The 26,752-nt window shown below is 42.4% G+C and overlaps 1 pseudogene; it reads right to left on the minus strand.

Moving 5' to 3' along the window:
• Positions 1 to 5,804: 5,804 nt before the first annotated feature.
• Positions 5,805 to 26,752, minus strand: part of LOC114622712 — a 54,062-nt pseudogene continuing 33,114 nt past the window's right edge.

A 26,752-nucleotide genomic window follows, 5' to 3' on the forward strand; every position in this document is an offset into this window, starting at 1 on the left:
CTTTCACTTCTGGGTTTATCGGAATACACATAGCAATAACAGTTACCCACCATGCTCACAAAGCTTGGGCTGACAGCTTCCATTTAACTTAAATTTCTGGTTGACTATGGATTACTCAAAGGAAAACAAGACACACTTTTTGTTCAGAACTCTGGAAAAAATAAAGAAAATAGCATGTATTGACTATTATGACAAAGTTGCTATATTTGTTAAGTATTATTTATCCTCAGTACAACCCGATGACAGACAGACAGACAGACAGACAGACAGATAGACAGACAGACACACACACACACACACACACACACACACACACACACAATTTTTATAGGGGAGAACGGCACAGTGATCTGAGCAGAACTACTAAGTGTGTGGAAAAGGAAGTTAAATTCCAAGACAGTCCTCCTCTACATGACCGCCCGTTTTACAGTTTTACATGTTATTTATTTATTTATTTATTTATTTATTTATGCCCAGGCTGCCCTTTATCCTGCTATGTAGCCCAGGCTGAATGCCACCTTCCACTGTTGGGATTCCAAGCATGATAACCCACTCATCTCATATTCTGCAACAGGAAAGGATGCTGCCTGCATGTATAGATTTAAAACTGACAGTTGTAAATTTTTATCAAATCAACAGTTTTGAGCAATTGTTAAATGCTCACCTCTGGGCTCACTGTGAAGACAAAAACATAACAATAATTCTGTGTGATAATGCCTTCAAGAAATTCCCAGCAAAACAGAGTCTCATTAGTAATAAACGCTTGGAACACACAGCAGCTTCCACGCAACAGTCATTTTGACAGTACCTTAGGGACTAGATAGCAGAAGCTACTTCTAATAGCTGGGGGTGGGAAAATGCCATCCAAACAAGCTTTGGAAAGGAGGCAATTTAAATAGCTCATCCCTGAGGTGTGCAGTGGGACTTCTGGGCAAGCAACACATGCAAAGGAAAAGACATGAAATCTCACAGCATGGCTGAGACGGCAAGTGATCGTTAATAATGAATAAAGGGAGTGGGTGGTATCCTGACAGAAAATGAATTTGTGAAGAGGAGTGAAGAGAATCAGCCCTTACACATATGGAGTACCAGGTTTTTACGTGTTGTGATGGCCCTGACTGAGACTGACAGAAAGGGAGCCATTACATTTGTGTTTTTTTTAAAAAAATGATCTCTTCAAAATGGAGGGTAGTAATATTGTACTTAGGACAGAGAGTCCCCCAGACTGGTGGGAGGTGTCTATCATGACTGGAACATAAAATGTCCTCTGGAAGCTCGTAATATTTGCACATTCAGCTGACATCACTGCCTTAGAAGGTTGAGGATCCTTTCGGAGATGGGGCTTGCTGGAGGAAGTTGGTCACAGAGCAGGGGTACTCGAGGTCTTATGGCGCTGCCTACTTCCTGCCCTCTCTCGGCTTCCTTTCTGTGGATTCAGCTTGGAGGATACAAGCCTCCCGCTTGCTACCTACACTTCCGGTGATTCTGTTGCTATGGTTTCTACTGCTGTGTTTTGGATTATAATCTCTTGAACCGTAAACTCAAGCTTTCTTTTCTTAATGTTCCTTCTCATTAAGTATTACATCACAGCAAGGAGAGAAGTAACTTTGTAAGTCTGGCAGAGGGCTTTAAGGTTCTGAGGACATTGTTTTCCTTCAGTCACCTGTAGGAGCGTCAGTCATGTCTGGAAAAATGCCACAGTGCAGAATACATATCAAACAGAATTGAATCTCATTGTCCCCAGCCATACTTTAAAAGTTAATTTTAAAAAAAATCTTATTAATTTAAGTAGCTGATCTTTACCTTGTAATATAAAGTAATACTGACATATTCAGTATTTTTGTTATGAAAGATTGACTGAATATTTCAAAAGGATCAGCACTGTTAATGTCCTGAACCTGCAAAAGAGAATTCTACTGTCCATCTGCAAAATATCCAGATAGGACGGGTGAGAAGCTGCACAAGTCTTCTGCCAAGGAGTCTGGAAACTTTTGTCACCAGCTGGTATTTTTTGAGCGTGTTTTTATTAAGTCATGTGAAGCTCATATTTTGTTTCCTCTATAATAACTCCATCTTAGCAATTATAAAAATACTATTGTAAAGGCCCTTGACACAATATGGAGTTATGGGGAGGAGGGAAGTTCAGCAGATGAATTCCCCCATGGAGTCAGCAAGTGGACATAGTTTGGTCAGTGTCTGATATGGGAGGATCCAGCCATGGGTGGGCCACCCTGGTGCAAGTGGTCCTGGATTTTACAAGAAAGTAAGCAGAGTACGCCATGAGATGCAAGCTGGTAAGCGGTATTCCTCCATGAAGTCTGCCTCAGTTCCTGCCTTGGGTTCCTGCCTTGGGTTCCCTGGATGATGGACTGTCACTTAAAAGCCATATAAATGGTTTCTTCCTTCAGGATGGCTTGGGTCACGGTGTTTTATCATAGCAACAAAAAAGTGACGATGACATAGAAAAATACCCCATGTTTCTTAAGCAAATTTTGTTTCTTCCCTAGGATAACACCAAGGATACGTTGCTGATTGCCTTTCGCATCTCTGATTCTTCTCTGTGCTGTTAGACGCAGAAGGCTGTCCTGTATACAGTTAACAAGCAGATCATTAACTATTATGTCAGTATAGTGTAAACACCCTCCTCAAATGTTAATGTTTACTTTTAAAAATCAGATTCTAGGATTTATCTGTGGAGACAGTTTTAAGCGTTCTGGAATTGATCTTTTTTAACATGGACATACATAATCTTCCCTTTCTATTGAGAAGCTCAGTGAAATCGAAGACTCTGGAGAGCACTCCCACCCCAGCCCCGCGGCCACCACTCTTTTTATGCGTTGTAGCACAATAGTTCTGCAGCTGCCTAGGTGCAACACAAATGGCCTGTATACTCCAATTGTTACAGTTGATATTAATGCCACTTTGCCACAAATTAGATTCACCTGAGTAGGTGGCCTCATCTGAAGAGGTCTTGATTGCCTTGGTTGATATGGGAGACCTACCCCAATTGTGGGTACACCATCTGGTAACACCCCAGAGAATGGAGTGGTAAAAGGAAAATTATCTTTCCCGTTGCCAGCTTGGCCTTCCATTCTGCACTGAATTAATTTGCCCAGCTCCTGGTGTTGCTGCTGCTGCCACCTCCTTGCTGATAGCAGAACCAGGGTTTTCAAACTTCCATAATGATCTAGGGGCCAGAGGTTCTCCAGAATGTGCTCATCCTTTCAGTACCAGATTAGGACCCGTGAGTCGCCTAGCCCTTTGGACTGAATAACTAGTGGTTATTGTCCTTTCCAGTAAAGAATAGCTATTTCAGGACTACTCCAACTCCTGAGGCCCCCAGCCTCAAGAAAGGTAACTGCGAGGTTTTTAGTCTCTTAGGTGTGATTGTGCTGTGGTTACTAATTTAAATCTGACTTAATTAATTCACACATGCACAATACACATACATGTGGAAGTGAGTAATATGTTTGTATGTATATATGGATCCATGTGTGTATCCTTATATTCACTCCATTAGTTCTGTTTCTCTAGAGAACCCTGACTAGTGTACAAGGTAAAGTTGCCAAGGTTTCCTATGCTATACACAATATTAGTGCTACTAGACCATAGCCACTGGAAACTGGATGCACAGAACATTGTAGAAACATACAAAAGCATAAGTATATTATAAAAATCATGTTCAGGTATAAAACAGCAAAGGCCATAGGAGAGCAAAGTAAACTAAAAATGAATTAGTATGGCATACCTCTAAAAATCTGCCAGGCTGAACCCTGTCAACTAATTTTGATCATTCATTTAAAGAGCCAAGAGGAACTGGTAGTTTGAAAAACACTTACCGACTATCAGATAAACTCAAGAACGAGGTATGAATATTTTCCCTGTTTTTCCAAAGAAGGTACAAAGGCTTATTGAAGTAAGTAAATATAGAGTTCAATGAAACTGTGTTGGACCTCTTCCAAACTTATTAATAGGCTTTCAGCACAGGGATAAAAACAGCTTGTAATTCTGAACCTAGCGACATCCATTTCCTTTGGGAAGCTCTTCCTTTGGGTTGAAGCTCTTAAGCATAGCTTGGAACACTCAAGCCAAGCCATCTCTCCTTTGGAGTTCAAAAGTAGAAGTTATTTGGCATGAAGGCGTCACCTGTGACTGAGTATGCTAGTAAGATCTTGGAGAACAGGAACAGCCTACGACTTTCTAGCTTATATTCTCTGGACTACATGAAGGTGAAAACCCCATCAGAACCTCTGCCTTAGTTACATTTTTATAAAATATCTGATACAAGCCACATGAGGCAGGAAAGATTCATTTTAGGTCACTGTTTGAAAATACTGTCCATCTTGGTGGGGATGGAATTGTCTTAGCTACTTTTCGAGTGCTGTGACAAAATTCCATGATCATCATCATGGGGAGAAGCATGGCAGCAGATGAGCCGGCATGGCGTTGGAGCAGTAGCTGAGAGCTTACATCCTAATAAGTAGCAGGCAGAGAGAACTAACTGGAGTTGGCATGGAGTTTTGAAACTTCAAAGCCCACCCCATTGACACACCTACTTTTCAAGGCCATGCCTCCTAATCTGTCCAAACAATTTTTCACCATTGGGGACCAAGTATTCAAATATATGAGCCTTGCTGGCCAATCTCATTAAACCACCACAGCATGGTAGTTGGAATTTGAGGTAGCTGATCACCCAGTATCCACAATCAAAAAGGGAGAGAGAATTCTGGTGCTTAGCCCACGGTCTCTTTTTCATCAGTGTGAACCCCCATATTCGGGATGCATATTTCCAATTCAGTTCAACCTTTCTTGAAATACCCTCACAGACATGCTCAGGGGTGTGTCTCCATGGTGAGTCTAAATCAAATCAAGTTGTCAGGGAAAAAAATCAACCATTACAACTTCCTGGTACCAGCTCACTTCAAGACTGACATGATTGACTTGCTTCAACAGCAAGAGGTGCAAACAAATTATTGCTGCACAAAAGTGCCAGGAAACGTTCACTAGTTATGGTGGTAGATCACTCTCTGAACTGCTGACCTCAAATCAACTTGATATGTGCTTTTATGCTGGATTCTCAACTTTGTTTCATTCAGGACAGGGCTGGTGTACAAGTGGGCGTGGCAACGTAGATCCATCTTATTTACCAGTGATAGACTTGGATATGAGCCCTCAGAAGAACACTTAGCTTAGAGCTCCCTCGAGTTTCTAAGTACTTTGCTAAATCTTGAAGAGAAAAATGTCTGGAGATGAAGCAAGGGGCTTCCTCTAGCAATCATAATCTCAGGGCTTTCCTTTTCAGAAGCCTGCTCATCCCCACAGCTACGGGGTTATACTTTCTAAAGGAGCAAACTAGGAAATGCCAATGCCATGGCTGCTTGGTCACACCCAGTTGTTGTTGGCTGCCTGGTAAGTAAACCTTGCTGTTAAGTGACTAAAAAGGCTCACAGGTCAGGTGCATGTGGGTTTCAAACTCTGTGAGTCACATGCCCTTTCGAACACTGAGGAGCACAGCTGCCTTGGTTAGACGGTTTCTTTCCAGAGTCCTCTCTCTGATGGTGGGAAAGTCTGTGACATCAGGATCACAGCCAGGCCTCTCACCCCATCGCAGAGATGCGGAAATGTTCTTGAAATGGTCTGTCATCCTGAAGCAGTGTCCATCACCTGCACAAGGGAAGCCCTCAGTAGAACAGGGTCCTGATTTTTTCATACTGGCATTTTATACTGCTTCCCCCATCAATTGCAGTGCAAACCCCAAAGCACAGTTTTCTACTTTTTGATATGCTTTGCTGCGTTTTGCTGAGCTAAGCGGAAACATTTAGGTCTTGGAATGTCAAAAGAAGAAAAATGAATCCCACCAGCTGCTCAGTCCAGCGTAAGGAGGAACTTTCCGTAAATCCAAGAGGATTTCCTGAAACTCCAAACACAAAGACCTTCACAGACTCAGCTGCAGCTTGACCCGCATATAGGCCAGGAGACTCGGGTCTTTCTATTCAAGCAGCTAAATGCAAGCTAGAGTTCACTTATTAAACAGAGGAACAGAGAAACAAACCACTTAAAAATTTTTTTTAGTAAAATTTCTAAAATTTAGGTGAAGCCTTGCATGTATAAGGGAGAATGAAAATAACGCCTTCACAAAATTGAATTGCTTCCATCCAGCCTTTCAGTGGTTCAACAGGGCAAAGCTTAATGTGCTCACTTTCTGGAGAACTAGCCTTGAGATGCTGAGGAAACAGCACAAAAGAGAGCAAGAGTCACACCCAAATCTGTCTTATTCTGAAACTCATTGTACTTTAAAGCCTCCTACAGAGCTTGTAAACAAATTGTGGGTTTATAGGTATGTTTCTTCCTACTGCTAAAATCAAATCACATCTGCAGTTTATTCTGAAGGAACATCTTCAAAGGGTCACCTCCAGCATCAGAAAGTAAGGCTGCACAGAAGTGAAGGAGAAAGTGCCCATCTCTCTAGCCCCTCCCTTCTCCCCTCTACCTCCAAAAGCAATTCAATTCTCATATATCTATGAATAATGCTTTTATAAATGAGTTTAGAGGAACTTATGCCAATGTTTAATAAGCAGCAAGATAGAAGGATCGAGTATAAAAGAAAGAATGGAGAAAAAATTTGAAAATCATCTTGTGACTTTATTATCCCATATCTTCAGATGTGGAGAAGCTTTAATCCTGTTTTATGAGGTAAGTCCAGAAGAGATTGTACACTTACAAATGACTTTACAAAGTGCATCATAAGCCAGATTGCATAAACTACCAAGTCTCATGCTGCATATTGCAATTTTGGTGGTCAGAAGTAATTAATGTTTATTCGTACTCACATTACATGTCCTACTTAGTGACTGCTGTCTCCATTTTAGGGCCCACCCTGAAGAGGCTACAACCCACATACTGTCATATGAGTAGGAAATCCATGAGACAGAACTTGATGCTTCTGTATTCAGTGACTTATGCTAATCCTTGTCTCATCCTATTGGCTAAATCAAGTTATATGGTCATTGTGGCCAATGAACATGGTGACAATTACATTCCTATATGCACGTCAGGAAATGCTTTGGAAAAAATATTAGAGTGGTAATAATATGCCTTCAATATTTACCCATTCTGCACATTGATTATATATTTTCCCCCTTTCTTCCTATACTAACATACTCTCCCCCTGTCCCAGACTCCAAATTTCATTTCAGTTCAATCATCAAGCTTAAAATCTCACAGTATTCATGCTAGGAGGGTAAGGGGCAAGATGACAGGATAAGTACACTAACTGAACTAGTAGGAGAAAGGAGAGGCACACGCTAGTCACTGGTCCACACCACTTCTGAAATCTTTGCATTTTGAGACACAGTTTTATGTAGCCTAGGCTGGGCTCGGCCTCTAGATGAGCTAAGGGTTGCCTTGAACATTGGCTCTTCCTGCCTCTATTGCTTGACTTCCGAGATTATGGGCACATGCTTCCATGCTGCGTTGATACGGCGCTGGGTGTCCAATCTAGCATCTCCAGCATTCTCAGCAAGAAATCTACCAACTGAACTATAGGCCCAGCCTGCCTGCCTTCCTCTCCCTCTCTCCATCACTCCCTCTCTTTATTTTGTCTTTCTTTCTTTCTTCCTTCCTTCCTTCCTTCCTTCCTTCCTTCCTTCCTTTACTTTCCTCCTCCTTCTCTTCTTCTCCTTCACCTTTGCCTTCTCCTCTCCTCTTCCTCCTTCTTCCTAATTTTAATTGCCATATGACAAAACAGTTTTCATATTTGAGGTATGATTATGTTATGTAACACAGCCTACACCTGATCTTGCTCTACTGTTGCCTACACCTCAAGACAGCTGGATTCACATATGAGAACAGTCAAACCTTTCTTGACTGTTTAATAATTTTCATCACATTTGGTTCTTTTGAAGTTGTTCTATGGAGTATTATAAGATGGGGGTTGACTACATACATTTGCTGGAAAATCCTTTCTTTCCCATTGTCATTATTGATCACACATGAAGACAGCATTGGCAAGACATGTTCTTGAGGGCTACACCGCATCCTCAGATTATTTCCTGTTTTTCAAGGAGTCATTTTTTCAAAGCACAGTCATTCTGAATCTCAGTCACAATGATAGTGGTTCTTTTTAAGATGCATGCCAGCTTGTATCCCTTTCTATGATGTCTAACATTTACTCACTATCTTATTTTTCTTGCTATTCAAGAAGTTTGCTCCAGATATCTGTAATGAGAGACTAGATGTGGATGAGCCTATGCACCCCACTCAATGCTTTGAGGAACCAGAGGTAGTAGCATGGACTGAAGCGCTAAGTCAGATTTCTCTGAGAATATGGCCTACTCCTCAATGTGGCAGAAAATTCCCTGCCCAACCTATTTGCAGTGGGAGGCCTATGATTGGACAGGAAAAAGGGAGGCCGAGCTAAGGGTGTCAGAGAGAGTGGGGGAACGCAGAGAGTCTCGGGAAAGAGGGAAAAGGTGAAATGGCCGCGATGTGGACCTGCGTGGCATTAAGTAAATAGGTAGATATGAAATCTAACGGCTAGGGTAATTGGGATAACCTTCTAAATTGTGTGGGTATCTTGTGTATTGAGATTTTTGGATATGCATAAATCTATCGGTTAACTTTAAGCATCAAGAGTTTTGATTTACTGGGTTACTGGAAGGTGGGTCCACCAACAACCGGGTGGTTATGGCTGTGAAGGAACTAGTGGTTATAGGAACGATCGAACTGGAGCTAGAAGCACATGCAACGGGGACTAGCTAGAGAGACTTGCCTGGAGGATACCCAGCAGGGACCAGGCGGTAGCCGGACGTGGAGCTAAGCTGGGAGGAGCTGGGCGTCTCATTTCTAATACCTCTGGTAACACTTCAGTTGTTTTCTGCGGGGGGGGGGGGTGTTACTCAGGTTGGGAGATGTATAAGGGACACATGGCAACCAGATAATAACAGAGAAGCTAAGGATCTGCAAATCCAAGGAAGAAAGATACAGTTGCATTTATTCCACTGAAAAGAGAGAAGTCGGCTGCTTTTCAACGGTGATGCATTGTGATGCAAAAAGTTCTTTGCTTCTTGTGTCTAATATGGATTTCTATAATTTATAGCCACATGATCGTTGATAAAACCCTTTAAAATGTTACTGCTTTGCACAAATTCTTCCTGAACATCAGTGTACGTGATATTATGAAAGATTCCTCAAAGACAAATATGTAAATTAGACACAATGACAGAAATCACAGTATTTAAGAGCTTATTGCAAAGGTTAGTAGGCAAATTTCCATGTGAAGATAAACCTATTCTTACATAAAACACTGCAACCACGTCAGCCTGGATGAAATATCAAGAAACGCATGAAAAAGAAGGAACAGAAATAATTGAGACAGAGTTATAAGAATAAAAATTCAGAAGAAGAAATGACAGAAGGTGTCACCTGAAGTGACTGGAAAGAAGAGACTTTAAATTTGAGACAGCATAGAGCACTATTTGACAAAACATAGAAGCTTGCTGAAGAATGGAAGCAAACACCCATGGATGTACTTTGAAATGCTCCAAAGGATAATAAATAGAAATGATTACATTCACATGTAATTCAAAGACATGGTCAGAAACAATGCATAGGGTAGATTTGTTTAGAAAAGAAATTACATATAGAAAAAACAATGGTCTCTCTAAATAAGCCATAATGCCTTCGCCAGTCTTAGTGAACAGGAAGTTATTGATGGAAAGACAAAGCAGACAGACAGGCTGGAAGGTCATGCAGCTGATTTGATATAAGTACACAGTGGAAAGGCTATGGAAGGAGGAGTAAGCTTTCCACTCCATCGAAGAAAATAAGACAAGAATGATATGTTGAAGCTTAAATTTGGAACTTGCTAACTTAAATGTGCCCATGAGAATGGAGGTAGAGACAGCTATTTGGTGATGGGATATCACTGGATACCCCCTAGAACTCCTGTCTAGGGGAATTCTCAGAGATTATTCTATGTGACTCTGTCGCTTCAGAAACATGAGAGCCAAGTCCTAAGTGCTTTGTCTGAATGACAAAAACCTTATAAACACAGGAAGATAATCTGGCAAAAATCCGTTGATACGTGTTTAGAGAGTGATATTCATAGTGGACAGTGACACACATATAGCACAAATGAGCCAGAAGACTAGGATAAGGCTACACAACAAGGGTCCGTTTTCCCAGTGGTGCAAGAAGTGTGTAAATGCTGGTCATTGGCAGCATGGCATGCCTGCTGTGTGCTAAGTGCCATGCTAAACACTGTGCCATGCTCCAAAAGACACAGACAATGCAGCCTCCATGTGCCTGGGGAGCACAGTGCTCTAATTGACAGGGCAGTTCAAGGCCATGAGCAGACTTGCTGAGGGACTTCAACCCAGGGTGTGAGAGAGATTCTGGGCTCTCAGCATTAATCATGTGTTCTCAGTGGTTCCAACTAAAACCAGGAGGATGTTTATTACATCTTAATAGCACAGCCAGAGTTTCTAATTTTACAAATAAATTCTTCCAAGTATCTTACTGTCAGGAGAGAGAGAGTGTGACTTTCTGTCTTCATTAAGAGTGGTTATATTGTTTCCTGAACACACAATTGCAAGAGTTGCTGCTATTATATAATTCTGGGAATATGTATGGATTTCAAATAAGCCAAATGGAATTAGCTCAATAAATATTATGCACTGATGCTTTGCAACACTGTTTCAACAAAGAAAATTGGTATTTGAAGGCCAAAGTAACAAATGCATATTAATTATAATAAAATTTTGCTGCATTTGGGGCATGTATTATTCTATGATCACAAAACTTGGATATACTCCATTGAAAGATTTGGCTATCATATATGATTTCTTAAAGTAGATCTTTTTTAAAAGGCTTACACTGCAAATGAAAAGTACTTTGAGTGAGGCAGTAACAGAAGCATCCGTGGAAGATTTAGAACATTTTTTAGAATAACTTTTTTCCTTCCATCAGGTCTGCCCTTACCCTTACCCCATCTGAAAGGAATGAAGAAAACAAACTAGCTAAAATTGAGAGAGAGAGAGAGAGAGAGAGAGAGAGAGAGAGAGAGAGAGAGAGAGAGAGAGAGAATCTCACCAGTGGCCAGTAGGCACTATTTCTGCCTCTAGATATTTACTTTGACCTATTTACGTACAAACGAAGGAGCGCCTGTCCACTTTAATTTGGAATTCTGGCTTTGACAGCTAGGATTCACATTCTTTTTTCAGTCAAGCAGTATGTTATTATTCCCAGGGATTCTGCACATGGATAGAGCTCTCCTACCTCAAGCCAGCCTCTCAAAAGGCCATGACATCGAGGGACAGAGGAAAAGCACCTTACACATCACCTCAGTAAGCAGAGAGTGGGACGCTGGGCTTTCTCCAGGGACAAAGCTTTTCAGGGTGCCCACATTTGAAGAGTCACGCAGATGGTGCCCCTGAGACATGAATAGCTCATTCTTCACAGTTCCAACGTGCTGTTCTGTGCTTTCAAAAGTAACATTTTTAATTCTTCAGGACACGAGAATGTCAAAAATGTTTGGCCCAGATACACCTACACAAGCTTTCATGTAAAGAGACAAACACACGCGTCCCTGGGTCCTTGATCAGACAAATTCTAAAGCACTCTCTTTTATTCATTCTAATGACTCATTTTCTGCAGTCCAGGGGAAAAAAAACCTTCATCTTCACAAAGGTCAATGTTAAAATATCAAGGTGGACTGCCAAACAGAAAAATCTCTACCAGGAAACATCTTTATCTCTTCACAGAAGGATTTACAGCACACAATAGCTCCAAGGTCACCTGGGGGAGCGAAGGGAATGAGTTTTTTTTTTTTAAGGAGTGTAAAGAAATCAGAATAACATATGTGCAAGCAGCAGTCAGTTCAGTTTACTGAGAGGCCTCACAGAGTGTGGCAGTTGCATTTTAGCTGCAGAGCCCCCTTACACTCTGACACTCAGTACAATGGCAACTCGGCTATGGATAAATAGCCTGCAAAGTCCACAATACTAATGAAACAAAACCAAAAACTTTAAAGCATAACTTTATAATATATAATAGTCTTGAGGCATATGAACTGGAAGTAAAAATCTGGCTAGGACACACACCCGAGACTTCTTTGTCTCTATCTAAATTGTGTCCTGAACATCAGACTCTTGGTTTAAAAATTCATATCAGCAGGACCTACTAAATAAATGATACAAATTTCAGTGACATGAGCAAATTGATGTTTCTGAAAGGAAGTGAGTTCACAGAATCAGCTGAGTCAAGACTTATACATAGATATAAGACGGGAGCAAAGGACATGGCCTGTGAGAACCTGGACAACTCTTTGTTAGAGGACCAACAGAATCACTACTGCTTCTGAATGCTGGATATCATATACATCCCATTCCTGCCTCTTGAGGACAGCTGGAGCTGGACAGCTGAGTAGAGTTACCTCCTCCCTCATCATGTTGCTACCAGAATTCCAAGAGGATGCCTGAAACCTCTTACCCCAAATATCACTGTCTCCTTTTTACAAGATGCCTGGAAAACGCTTCTAAGTTTCATAGTCACTGCTGGGCCAAACATGCTTTTATATAAGGGAAGAAAACACGACAAATATAGATATATAAAATAGAGATGATGATGTATGGGAATAAAGGATAGATGATAGATAGATAGATAGATAGATAGATAGATAGATAGATAGATAGAATAAAACTGAAGAAAAAGAACATGTACATATAAGTGCATTTGTATGTTTATATATATATATATACACACATGATGCATGCATATGTGTATATACCAGGTTGAGGAGTTCCTAATACCAAGTCATCAAAGCAGAAGTTGGGAATATGGCTAAGTGGGGACAAAAGGGAAGTTGAAGAGATCTGAATGAAGGGTAAGGAAGTGCGGGGTTGGGGGTTGGTCTGGTGCTGCTGTGTATTCAAATGATAAACACTGGGCCCCAAGATTTTGTTGCAGTCCAGATGACCAGATTGTCACCTAGGCCAAATGTCGCTGTGTAAACTTTGCTCATTTTTATTCTCTGACTGGTTAGATATAATTGGCTGACAGCCAATTACTGGGGAGAATAGAGGTAGGCAGGGCAGAAGGGTTGCAGGTAGGGACCACGAGGCAGAGAGGAGGAGGAGAGAAAACAGAGAATCATGAAATGACCAGATGGAATGAATCTAGCACAGATAGGTCAACTATTGGCAAGTAATTCAGGAAGTGCAGCTGGGAAATAGCCAATCTAGCATAGAAAAATAGTTTAGGGGTAATCACCCAATAATTTTACTAAAGATGATTAAATAAATATACTGAACTCTATCTTGATTATTGGGGGGCTGTCCAGATCATCAGAACAAATAGAGTTATTAAAAAATCCAACCACAATGGGGTGTGCTGTGCCTGTAGCTGCTTCGGTGGGGGCACTAATTTCTAGCCCAGAGGAAAGCAGGAAGAGATGGAAAGATATCCTGACCCTAAAGCTCTGCGGTTAAGGGAGAGAATGGAGGTAGAAAGTCTTTGAGCCCTCATAAGGCATGTCTGAAAAGCAAGGCCAGGGCAAGAGGGACCCAGCTATAATTTATCAAAGCAAAAAGACCTTGGAAGTTTCAAAAGAACATCTTGTAAGAAGGCTAAGAAGTAGGGTATCAGAAAGTGGCTACTGAAGATCTTGTGGGGTATGCATTGACTGTGGGGAGACAATGCAAAGAGCTTCTCTACCTTTAGCCTCCAGGGACAGGAGTCATCATTGGACAGATGATGCTAATGTGTGAGCAGAAACTTAAGACTTTCCAAATTTTATGCCTTCCTACACTCTAAGAACTTTTAGGATTTGGGGAACTTATTTTTAACTGGTTTTGAAATAATAGCAACCTTTAAAAGAACAAGATGGGTTGACCAGAAAGCTGAATCTTCACCCAAGTTTGTCAGTGGTTATAATTTTCTACATATATCATCAATTCTGACTCTTTGTATCCATCCTTCTATCGAACTGTTTCACAGTAAGCTGAGCATATCGTGAAGATCTCTTGAAGGCATTTCAGTGAATATTCCCAAAAACAAGTACATACCACCACACAATCTCAATCCCAGTAATCAAGTACAGAGGAGCTATTCCTGCTGTTCATACTGTGACTCTTCCATTGCGTTCAAATTCTACCCACATCTCAATGGTGCCCTTCACAGATGGTTTTCTTTTCCTTTTTTCCCAATCCAATTTAAGATCATAGGTTCTCAGTTGTTCAGGCTCTTTCCCTGGAAGGATTCTTCAGTCTATCCTTCTCTTTCACAACACTGACTTTTTTGAGGGTAGTTTGTCTTAATTCACCCTATGCTGTTCACAACGAAGGTCCCCTTGTGCATGTACAGCAAGACTGTCACACCAGTGGTGTGTTATCTTCAGAACACCCTCCCTGGAGGCACACAGGAGGTGTCTACTCCTTGTTGTTAAAGGGTCACCAATCACTTACATCATGTGGTCAAATTGGTGTCAGCCAGTTTTTGTATGATCAGATGACCTTTGTGTATTACTGTTGGGTATTCAGGGAGATATTCAGAGAAAACACAAGCACTGTTTCCCATCAATCTACACCCACAAGTTTCAGCACCATTGATGAGTTTTGGCTGCATCTACTTTTATGATTCATGTAAAACATAGATTTTTATGTTTACACATGTGACACAATAATAGCCATTAATCAGCATACCACTGTGGCTAAGAACGTTCCCTCCTCTTTTACTTTTGTATTTCCATGTGCATGTCTTGTGGGTTTATGAGTTCTTATTCTAATCAGTGAGTTACACAATCCCTTGCTGTCATTATGGGGAGAAACTCATGGAGTACACTGTGGGAATGCACTTTTTTCTGAGATATAATAATGTTAATCTTGGACTCATGGCCACATTTTTAAGGTAACCCAGCCAAACCGGGCTGATCTAGTGTGACAAGAAGTTAAAAGTGCTGGATGAGACTAAGGAGCCCTGGAAAGCACCCTCTGCCTGTTGCTTTTCTCCCGGGAAGAAGGCGCTGTGCTTCGGGGCTGTTCCCTGACCAGGGAGACAGATCTGCAAAGTGTTTCCTCTGTGTTATACAAACTCACTGACTCTAGGCACAGATAAGCAGAATGAGGACATCATGTTCTCACTAGATGAGGAAGTGGGATGTGTGCTTTATAACCCAGAGTCCCCAGCTGCTGGGGGGAGACCACTCCCAGCGTCTCATGGCACTGCCCAAAACTGAGGTCCCCTGAATAGTCTAGTCTTGGTTATCAGGAAAAAGGCTGTACATGGCAAGATGGCTGTTGACCAAAACAAACAAAACAAAACAAAACAAAAAAGTAGAAAGGAAGGGAGGAAGGAAAGAAAGAAAGAAAACAAAAATCAAAAATCAGGGTCCATATTGCTGTAATCAGAAATAAGAAAGGGTAGAAGCCAAGACAAGAGCTACTTTTAACATGCTAGCAAAACCACAAAGCACTAAAGGGCTTGGAGCTGATGGTGAGGAATCCAAACACTGAATTCTGATGGGCAGAGTCCTGACAAAGGCAAACATGGGCCAGCCCCTGAGGCTCAAGGAAAGGGAGGAGGCTCAACCTGCTTGAAAATTTCTCTGTATAATATACATATAGTGTTCAGTGAATTTCCACAGCTGAGCATACCTTCAGCCAGCATCAAAGTGCCCTTCCATTGCTATTACTTCCTTCCCTGTGAAGGTGCTTCTCACAGCAATGTGTCTTTAGTTGTAATTCATGTAACTGGACACGGCATACACTATGTGTTTGCATCTCTCTGTCGCCCTCCCTCCCTTCTTCCCTCCCTTCCTCCCCCCTCCTCTTCCTCCTCTTCTTCCTCTTCCTCCTTCTTCTTCTTCCTCTCTCTCTCTCTCTCTCCCTCTCTCTCCCTCTCACTCTCTCTCTTTCTTTCTTTTTTCTTTCTGAGCTGGGGATTGGGGTTCAGGACCTTGCACAATCTAGAGAAACACAATATTGGCTTCCTTACAAGAAGATTCACTATGTAGCAGAGGCTAACTTAGGGCTGACTTTCATCCAGCTCAGATCCCTCCTGCCTCTGCCTCTTAGTGCTAGGATTAAAAGGATGTGCCACCACATCCTGGACATCTGTCTCATTTTGCCCAGCTTTATACTTGTATGTTTTATTCAGGCTTCCTGTGGAGGCCCAACGTCCAAAGTGTCTTTTAAATCTTTATTATGTGCCCCCATCACAATATTTATCCACTGTACTAATGGACACGTGGATAGTTTCCAGATAGAAGTATTTTGAATTAATTGTCAAGAATAATCTAAATTTCTTTTGGTGACTACGTCTGTGCATTTTTGCTGAGCATATGCCTACAATGAAATGATTAGGTCATATTTATGTTCTGGTAGATGCTGACAAATAAGTACCTTTGCAGAATAATTGTACAAACTGAAATTTCCCTTAGGCCTGTGATTTTTTTTTTTCTTTTGGTACTCCGGACTGAGCCCAGGCTCTCATACAGGTTAATTAAGCAGGTGTGGGGCACTGAGCAGTACAGTAGGCATTTTTAAATCGCAAAGATATATGATAATGACTGTGACTTAAATAGGTTTCCTGGAATACAGAAAGGCTGACTTTCAGGGGACAGCATAAAGAGTGTGGGCATGCAAGATTGGGGACATACGACTGGGAGACAAGTGTGGAAAGTAAGTTTCACCACCCAGAAGAAGTTCCTCCAATTCACCAACTTTTGAAATCTTCAGTAAAGTCTGATATATAAAAAAAAAATGGATTCAAAAAATGTTCTTGTTCCTGCAATCTTAGCACTTAGGAGGCTGAGGCAGAAGGATTGCCCTGAGTTTGAGTCCAGCCTGGATTACAGAGTAAGACACAGCCAAAACAAGAAAGAAAATATTTGGAAAACATTTTATAAACCCTTTGTTTAAAAACACTATATCATTTAAATTTGAGAGGGAGGGGATGTGGGACTGCGTAAGGGTATTCTGGGTCATGGCTGAGCAGTTGCCTAGCACCCCAAGACTCTGCGTGAGACCGGCAGGAGTTCAGTGCACCCCTAGAACCCAGGGTCCTGAAAAACAGTCTAGTCTCCATAAAACTCAGTCACGTAGGCCGGCCATTACAGCCCCTCCCAAAGTATACAGGTAGAGGGTGAGACTAGAGGCCTCAGGCCCTAGGGATTTACATACTAATGAAGGCCAGAGGGCGGAGCAAATTAAGCATGCCTCCCCAGATCCTCCCCCATCCTCCCCCTTTCTCCCTCCCTATATAACTTGGGACTGCCCTGAGTTTTACAGGGTACATCCAAATCCATCCACTATCCACCATGACAATAAACCCTTTTGGAACCAAGGACTTCCTCGTGTTATTGGGGCCTGCCTCCTCCAAAGCTTCCAGGCCGCTGGAATCATACACGTTCCTCCTGCATGTGGGACCAGCTGCAGCACGAAAGCCTCCTCAGACCCCACCGCTGCAGCGCCCTAATTTTTCCCCACAAGGGGAGACAGAGACAGACAGAAATAAACCAGAGGGGGAGGGGAGGGGTATGGTGGGACAACATGAAGCAACTTGCCAGTGTGACTAAAAGTCAAACTTGTCTGTCAGGACCACTAGCAAAGACTGTAAGTCAGTAATTATTGCCCAGCTTAGGATGAAATGACTTCATTACATTTACATCATGAGAGAGTAAAGTAGCATTTAATTCTGAGAAGTCAGATGATTTTACAGCAAGAACGTCTGGAATGGTTTCTGATAGCTTAGTGATATGAAACACAGTGACAGGTTTCACCTCACCCAGTAGCACAGTTAGGGACTTTCTAACGCTGTGAATAATATGTAAATGAAGAACTTCCCAAACTAGCTGACCTGAGCCTAAACCACATTTGCAAGAAAAGACTCCCAAGAAAGTGCATCAATAGGAAACCAGCAAGTGTCACAGAAAATGATATCCTACCAGGAATGGAGACACAGCAGGTGGCATGATGTCCCAGGAAGGGTGGACTCTTACAGGTGATGTTTTTCAGAATGTACTCAATGAGTAAGTAGAATCAAATTTCGAGGGACAAGGAAATCTGGGTGCATTGCTCTGGAAATGATAATGACACCCAAAGCAGAGGAGACAGCATGCTTGCTGAAGCTTGTGCTTAAAGCTGGCCTTGGGCAGCAACTGCACAATCTCAAGCCAGATAGTGATGACAGACAGGCCTTGGAATGTGTGGCATTTGCATGGCTGTCAGGATTGAGGGCTCAGGCAAGCCCAGAGTTCTGCCAGCAGGAGAGCTGAGGTAGTGTTATAGGCACACCCAGGGCCTCCACCTTTGAAACCTGAGCTTCAAAGGTGAAAGTTAAGCCTAGCTGCAAGAAAGATGGATCAGGGCTAAGTCTTTCAAGATCTGTCACATGATGAATGCCAGTCAACCACAATGCAGGCAGGGGTAATGCTGTAATAGCTTGAGCTGTAGCTGTGAATGTGGAAAGAGCCTTTAGCTGGGAAAATTTTCCATCTAGGAGAAAGGCCAACAAGGTCTTGATCTTTCAGCGTCTCAAAGCGGTCATTAAGGTTTAGAGAAAGAGCTAGAGTGATAAGGCGGGGCACTGAGTGGGTAGGGAGAGATACCTGGGTCTGCACAGAAAGGAGTGGGAAAGGAAGTTCACTTCATGGTTGATTGTTCACTTTGAAAAGACAAATTCACAGATGTTTGACAGATTCCTTCTTTTAAGCTTGATGTAGTGGTGTCCAGAACTGGGATGGTGGAGGTAGAAGGATCAGGAATTTAAGGTCATCCTCAAGAGTCTTAGTCTAGCCTGGGCTATATAAGACCCTTTCTCAAAAAGGAAAACAAGACAACACCAAAAAAGCATAAGCAAAGTTAACTTCATTATACTCTCAATTCCTAAAAGCAAGAAATATAATATTTATCTGCATAAGCCAGCTGTAGTGTATATTCTCAATTGAAAGTTAAAAATTTTAACATTTTGGCATTGCTCAGAAATGTATCTTCTGTATTGTAGTTAATTATGTGTGCTATAGTGCTATATGCAGACTGTGTGACCTTTTATCACAGACTTCATGTGTGGAGACATTTGTTATCTTCTCATGAAAGCAGGGTCAGAGGGGGATGGTTTATTAATGCCTTCTGGAGGTGCCTGTTCAGCCACTAGGTGAATGGTTGTCTGAGGAAAAAATAAGATTGTTTCTCTGTTTGTTCATTTGTTTTTGATTCTTTTGCTTTTGGTTTTTGGTTTTTGGAGACAGGGTTTTCTGTGTAGCCCTGGTTGCCATTCACTCAGTAGATCAGGCTGGCCTTGAACTCACTGAGATCTGCCTGCCTCTTCCACCCAAGTGCTGAAACTAAAGATGTTCATCACTACTACTTGGCAAAAAATAAGTTCTTATTTCATTTGAGAAAGTATTGAAATGGACACTTAAAGGTTCCTTGTACAGTCAGTTGTGTTGGATGGTGTTTTGCTGGGCAAACAGGTGAAGGAGTGTTTTCCTGAAGCAGACACAGGTGAAAGGATGTTCTGCTAAAGCAAGCATGTAAAAGGACACATGATGAAGGATTCTTCAATAACGAAACACTTGTATTGGGTTGCCTTACACTGCGTAGTTGAGCTCCATTTGTAGGGACTCCATAGAGAGAAACACAACAAAAAACTTCTGGTGGTGCCCTACAGTTTCTTACTGCTTTCTCAGACTCTGGACTGATTGGCAGGGTAATGTCACCTGACATAGACTCATGTGGGGTTTTGCTACGTCAGACTCAAGTGCTGAGGCAAGACCTGTGGAGGACCCATGATGTTTGGAGGTAGTATAAATAGGACTCAACAGACTGTGAGAGGAGCTTGGAGCTTGGGACTTGGCTAGCTTGCATAGCTAAACACTTCTTGGTCACACACTGTCACTGATCTTCTCTTCGTTGAGAGAGGCACAGCCAAGAACTTCTCCTATTGGCCTTGGTCCCTCCTGCTAACAAATGTTGATTTGGCTGAGGCCTAGCTGTTTATGCTAGATCATGCCACGCCTGCCACAATCCCAACACTACTGAACTGGACTGCTGGTGTATCCATGAAGTGTTTGTGAGTGGGTCAACCTAACACTGCTGACCTATGAACTGAACTGCTGATTTCCGGACAACACGGATGAGATTTGCTCTAAAGAACCATTTCTAAACCGGTCCACTTCCACTTTATCCTTCCTTTTTCACTACTTCTGGTGGGTCATGGGCTAAAAGGGAGGTTAAAGTATTTAAGAACCATTTTTAAAAATAGGTTTTGAAAAAAATTAAAGCAACAAGTACTTTTAAATTCCTTGGGGAAAGTTGATGTATTAACACTACCAAGTATAACTGAAATGTTCCCAGACTTCAGTACCTATAGGAAAATGAGAATCCTTTCATCACATATCCCTTGAGTTGATAGTCACATGCTTCTGGCTACTATTACTAAGACTTTAGCAGAACCTTGGTAATAGCTTTTCTTTGCCAATGGTGTAAGCTAATTCAAGCCGAATGGAAAGCATAAATGTAGGCTTATTGGTGGCAGCTCTGGGTGTGTTCTGATCTCACAGGAGGAGGTCAGTGGAGTCATCATGCAGATGGGGTCTGGCAAGGAAAGAGAAAATTTCAAGGAGGGGCAGCAAAATGTCTGGATTACATACGGAAAAGCCTCTGGGGGAGGGGAAGCCCAGCCCCTGGACTGGAAAGTTTAGAATGGACAGCAGGATATGCAAGCCATACTTTGCTTCTAACAGGTAGGGACTGAGGGTTCCTGGAAGAACTTGGAGGCCAGGTATAGTTTGATATGTTAAATAGGCATGTCAGCTGCATGTCCCAGGTCTGAAACCCAACACTTGGGGGTTCTGTCTTCAAGGCTGATCTTTTAAGGTCATAAAATCACAAGGACAATCTAAACTGTGGGTGTTTGCTGTCTGTGAGATATGGGTATATCTACCCATAAGTGTAGCCCCAGGCCCATAGGAGAACAACAGAGACAGAAAGATTAATTCTTAACATCCCATTCCTGGGCAGCTCTGAAGCAGGCTATAAAACAGGGGACGTCTTCTAAGCTTCTCAAGCTCCTCTTCTTTGAAATAGGTCATAAGCTTATATGTGAGAAGGTTCCCCATCCTCTAGGGTAAAGGAACATTCATACTTCTCAAAGGACTCCGAGAACTTTATCCAAGAAACATTGGCAAGGCCAACCCACCATTCATTACCAAGAGGCCACCCTTGTTCTTCAGTATCATTCTGTAAGAGTGTCTACTACACATGAAACCTACGTTTAAAAAAACATGCAGAGATTCCCTGCTTCCTTGGGTTTTTCTTTCTGGAGGATCTCGTTTCATGTAAAACTTAGAGTAAAAGACTAGGCGTACTTTTCTTTTGTTAATCTGTCTCTTTGTATAGGGACCTAATCCAAGAATCTAAGTTGGTTTAAAGGGTTAGTTCTCCTCCCATAGCTGCCTGCAGTTTCTTTGAGTGAACACTACTAACCCTCCAACACTTCTAAAAGCAACAGCTCACAGACCATCTCATTGGGCTGCCACAACCTTACAAGCCTCCCGGCTGCCACAACCTTACAAGCCTCTTGGCCGCCACAACCTTACAAGCCTCTCTCTCGGTGTCCAGCTGCACAAAGCTTCCTTGACTTTTCACCTTGATGAAGGAAAAATTAAGGTGGGTTCTTCGTCTCAACTCTGGGCCTCCTGGATGCTTTGTGGTAAAAAATGGCTACTTTGTGCAGAAAGCTCCACGAGTCAGTCATTGAAGAGGATGCCAATGTCCACTTCAACAGAACCACAACTAAAAGTTAGTATTCAAATCCTTCAACAGCACCTTAACCTCACCTCCATGCTGGAGGCTTGCAGACTGTCAGCTGGGCAGGAATCTCCCTACTGCCTTTCCCAGCTCACACTTTGCCCAAATAGTCCTGCTACTTGAAAAGGTAAGTGTCCTGGGACTCAAGCTTTAGCTGTTTTCTGAAGGTGACTCGTAATCTGTGGCAGCATAGAAATAAATGTAGTTGAAATGACCACTAATTGTACCCACTTTGAAAATGTGCAGGTCAGTCTTGCTGGGACAAAAGTCCAGTCAGGACTCTGACAATGAACCTTCTACAAGTCTAGATGACCACCCTCAGACTCCAGTCTGACTCGATGGCAGCCTGTTTGCATGCAGTCATGGATCAGCAGGTCTCTGGGACAATATGCTCAGCCAGCCTCTGTAATATAGGTAGACTAGAAAGTTTTAGATTGCTCTGGGACTGAAACCCTATAGTTACACAATGAAGAGGCTCCGTACACAATTTTTACACCCTTTCCTCTGATTTTTTTTCAGTTCAAAAAAATTCTTGAAAACGATATTTTAAATCGCATACAAATAAAATGTTGATAAACATAAACATTGTCAGCTACTTGACATGAAGAATGGTGACCCCATCTTGTATCTGTAGATAGTTACTTCCTTAAACACAGCCTGCCAGAGATTCAGCAGCCACATTTTTGTGGTCGCCTTTCTTGTAGGTTGTTTGTGTATGCTTCTTAGTATCTGAGCATACTGGACACTGTTGACTTCGCAACATGGTTTGGCTTAAAATAACCTCAGGTTTGGTATTTTCTAGTCCTTCCTGTGTGTTTCCTTTTGAGCACCTCACGTTCTTAATCTCCAGAAGGAAGTTTGGAGGCCTGCCACTTAAACCACCTCCTTTTTTACTAGAAGAATCTTGCTTGGCCATTTGAGAAGAATTAAACAAGAATAAAGTAGCAGTGTGCTCACCTACTGAGTTCTTTTCACTGGCAGATATGATAAATGTCTTTGTTAAGGGTCTTTATCCTCTGAATTATGATTCCCATGGACAGATACTTTATGATAGATAGCCTATGTGAACCAAGCACAGGGGAAAAAAAAGCCACAGTGACCCCTTTTTAAAAAGTTTTATGTCCTTACAAGCTATTAGATAACTAGAGACAAACAAAGTCCAGGCAAACTATAGTCCCGGGTCCAACCTCAATCCGTGATCTGGTTTGATAATAAAGTTTTACTGGATCAAAATCACACCCATTGATTCACACCTGTCGAAGGCTAACGCCACACTACAATGACAGAGTCAAGTAGTTGGGTCAGCAGGTGTATGCCCTGCCTCTAAACTATGTGTTGTACATTTCTTTAGAGAAGCAATGGTCTAAAACAATTCAATCTGGGATTATCAGATGAATAATACATGGCTGTGTTTGTTCTAACTGAAACATGGCATCCAAGGTGAGCAGCCTAGTTCTGCAGATTACTAGACTTAAACTTTTTTGTTTTTTAAAGGAACTGTGTTCAAGTAATTTGGATAATTTTTAGATAAATCATTTAATGTGTCACTGTATGTAGCCATTTTATAAAGGAGATTAGATTACACAAAATCACTCAAGTTGCTAGGCCTGAGAAACCCTGCCTTTTTTGTGGGGGCATCTCATAAGATGGTCACTTTGGATGAGGATACTATGGGAAAGGCAAGCTGGCAAGCCCAGTGACAATGGATCACAGAATATATGTCTTTAAGGAGAGTCAGGTTCAAGCAGCAGCAGCCGGTAAACTTGGAAAGGGTGGTTGCCCTAGCTCCCAAACTTACTCTGGCTTCACTTAAAGCTGACGTTTCTTCTGTGGCTGTAGCTTGCCACTCAGAGCGTCTTAGTGACAATGTCATTGGACAAGTGCTACAGCTGCACACAGGTCTCCTCTTGATACACAGTTTCTAGGATCCTTTCTTTATTTACAAAGATGGAGAAAAGTCCTGGGAATAATTTTTTAAATCCCAGTGAGCCATGATTGTGGCTTACTTGTGACCTGCCATCACCTAAAGCAAAAAGGTTATGTGGGCGTCTAGGGGTCTAGAAAAACCTGGTGTGGCCTTTAGGGAAAGCTATGCGGAACAATGGGAAAGTTCCTGAATATTGGGAAATGTTTTCTCAAGATCAAGAGATTTATTGGCACGCATTTCAAATTAGCATGGTAGCTGCCAGGGCTTGCTCTGTCCAAGGGGAACATCAGTACAGTGGCACACAATGCCCCAGGTGGCCCGAGCAATTTAGATCCTGTTAGGCAGCCATTATGTTTCTAAAAGCAGAGTTTTATCACCATACATAGTTTTGGAATTCCTCCTGACTTTCCCAGTTTGCCTTAAAACATTATTGGTAATAAGCCAGGTATTTGTTTAAAGTACCCAAGCAAGATCTGGAAACCAAAACAACTTCTCTCCAGCTCAAAGACTTGGCAGTCCTCCGGAATGACTTCCACCCCGGCAGTATGAGGAAGCATGCAGGCTTACAGCAATACAGCACCTTTGCTCTATGAGGTAGAGTAGAGAGAGAGAGACTCAGTCTACCTCGCCGTGTTTCATCTCCACAGTGGCGCTTCCACATCCCAGGGGTGGGGCAGAACGCAGACCCACATATCCCTACCAAATATTTCTCAGTCGGCATCCTAAAATCACCACACTAAAAAAAAGAGGCTTCTTCTTTTCTCTGCCTGCTCAGTTCTGTTTATCATCCTCCACTTGGATCATGGATTTGCTGACTGACTTTACATCAACCTGATACAAGCTAACGTAATCCGAGGGGAAAAAGCCTCAAATGAGAAAATGTCTGCAGAAGATGGAGCTGTAAAAAAGCCTGAAGACATTTTCTTTGTGAGGCTGTGAAAGGATGATTTGGTTTCCGGTAGAGCACTGGCTTAGAGATAGCCGGTGTCCAACTGGTGTCCATTGCACATATCTCACCACACCCCCGGATTCCAGACTCCTGACACTCAGCCTAAGATCTCCATTGCCTCGAGAGATTAACATATTAATGAGATACCTAAAGGCCAGAGGGCATAGCTAATTAAGTGATCCTCCTCCCTTGCCCTCTCTATTTAAGTCAGGTCCCCCCTGACCTAAGGGGGGGGGTGCACATTCAGACAGTCTATCATCCGCCATGTCAATAAAGCTCTTAGAACCCTAGACTTCCTCATGTCATTAGGGCCCTCCGTGGTTAAGCGTGTAGACGGTCTCAACTATCGAGCCATAGCGTCTAATCTCCCATGGAAAGCTTCTCTGCTTTTCTGCTGCGAAGGCCGCATTTTCAGACAAGCAGCAGCATTCCAGCCAAGCGAGTATAACAAGCAAGCACTTCCTGCGGAGAGCCGCCAGGGCCCTCTCTTCCACCCTCGTCTCCCTTGGCTACTGCCCACCAGGTGCCATGCACAGAACTGACTCAGTCAAGATCCTGTGAGCTTTTGCCATACTAAGCTGCCGTTCCAGCCAAATGAGCCATGGCAGACATGCGGGAACAACACTGCCCAATGCATGCACGCACCTGCACGTAGGCCCTCAGTTTTCCCCACATTTCTTAGTGATTAATATATGAGGATCCAGACCGTGCACCAGCCATCCCTGGGTTCTATAAGAAAGCCAGGCAGAGCAAGCCACAAGGAGCAAGCCAGTAAGCAGCACTCCTCCAAGGCTTGTGCATCAGCTCTTGCTTCCTTATTTCTACCCTTTTTGAGTTCCTGTCCTGACTTCCTTCAATGATGAATAGTGATGTGGAAGCTTAAGACAAATGAACCTATCTTTCTGACGTTTTTTTGGCTACTGTGTTTCTCAGCAATAGTAACCATAACTAATTCAAATGTCTAAGGCCCCAGTTCTAGCAAAGCCCTTGATTCAGTCATCACCAGCCTCCGAATGCATGTTTATTTAGCAGGCAAATAACAGTTGTTATCAGTCTTCTTTCCAATGGTTTGACTCAGACATTAGCTCCTGAAACAGAGAGTAGAGGAAAGGGTTTCTCTCTCCCCTATAAACCAGAGGGTAGATGACAAGGCATATATTAGTTGACACGATAGTTAAGGTTTTCTGATGCTTAAGAAATTCACAGGGAAAAGTCCCTGCCAAGGAATTCTTTGTCTTCATTGCTTCAGAGTCCTTATTGCTTCAGTGGCCTTTGACTAGGTTTTAGGAGACATCCTGGTCATGGCACAATCTCACTTTGGAAAGTAAAGAAGCCCCATGACATCAGCCTTCAAACACAAGTGAAAGAGGCTACAGGACAGGAACAGGCCTAATAGAGTAAATGGATCATTTTAAGCAGATCTAGATCCTGTACTGGTGTTAAAAACAGCCTCTAACTTTGAGTCCTGTGTACACCACTCCCAATAGTACTTTTATTACCACAATGTTCTCAGTCACCTACAAAATGCCAGTGTGCTGGCTCATTGGGTAAAGAAACCTGTTACTGAGCCTGATCACTTGAGTCCAATCTCAGGAAGCCTAGTGATAGAAAGAGAGAACCAGTTCCCACAAGATGTCCTCTGACCTCCAGAGGTTCAAGGATGTGTTCATGTGCACACAGATAAATAAACAAGTAAATGTTTGTGGTAAAAGGAATCAGTAACCTAATGAGGCAAGGACGATTGTACTTATTTTACAGAAGATGTAATACAATCAATTTAAGCTCATCTTCTACTAGCTTATAAATAAATGAGACTTAGACTATGGTTATTTTATTTGGCTTTGACAACTACTGGGGGTAAATCCTAGTCTATTCTTCTAACTACTAGCCTGGCTACCTACCAAGCACCGTACCCCAGACACTTGCTGTTTCTCCTTACCATGTACTCATCATCCTTCTCTCCTCTCCCCCTCCCCTTTCCTTCTTCCTCCTCCTGTTCTTCTTCCTTCTGCTCTTGGTCAGTCTCTCTCTCTCTCTCTCTCTCTCTCTCTCTCTCTCTCTCTCTCTCTC

Source organism: Grammomys surdaster, unplaced genomic scaffold (genome assembly GCF_004785775.1).
Source record: "Grammomys surdaster isolate TR1022 unplaced genomic scaffold, NIH_TR_1.0 191, whole genome shotgun sequence".
NCBI classification, from domain to species: Eukaryota; Metazoa; Chordata; class Mammalia; order Rodentia; family Muridae; genus Grammomys; species Grammomys surdaster.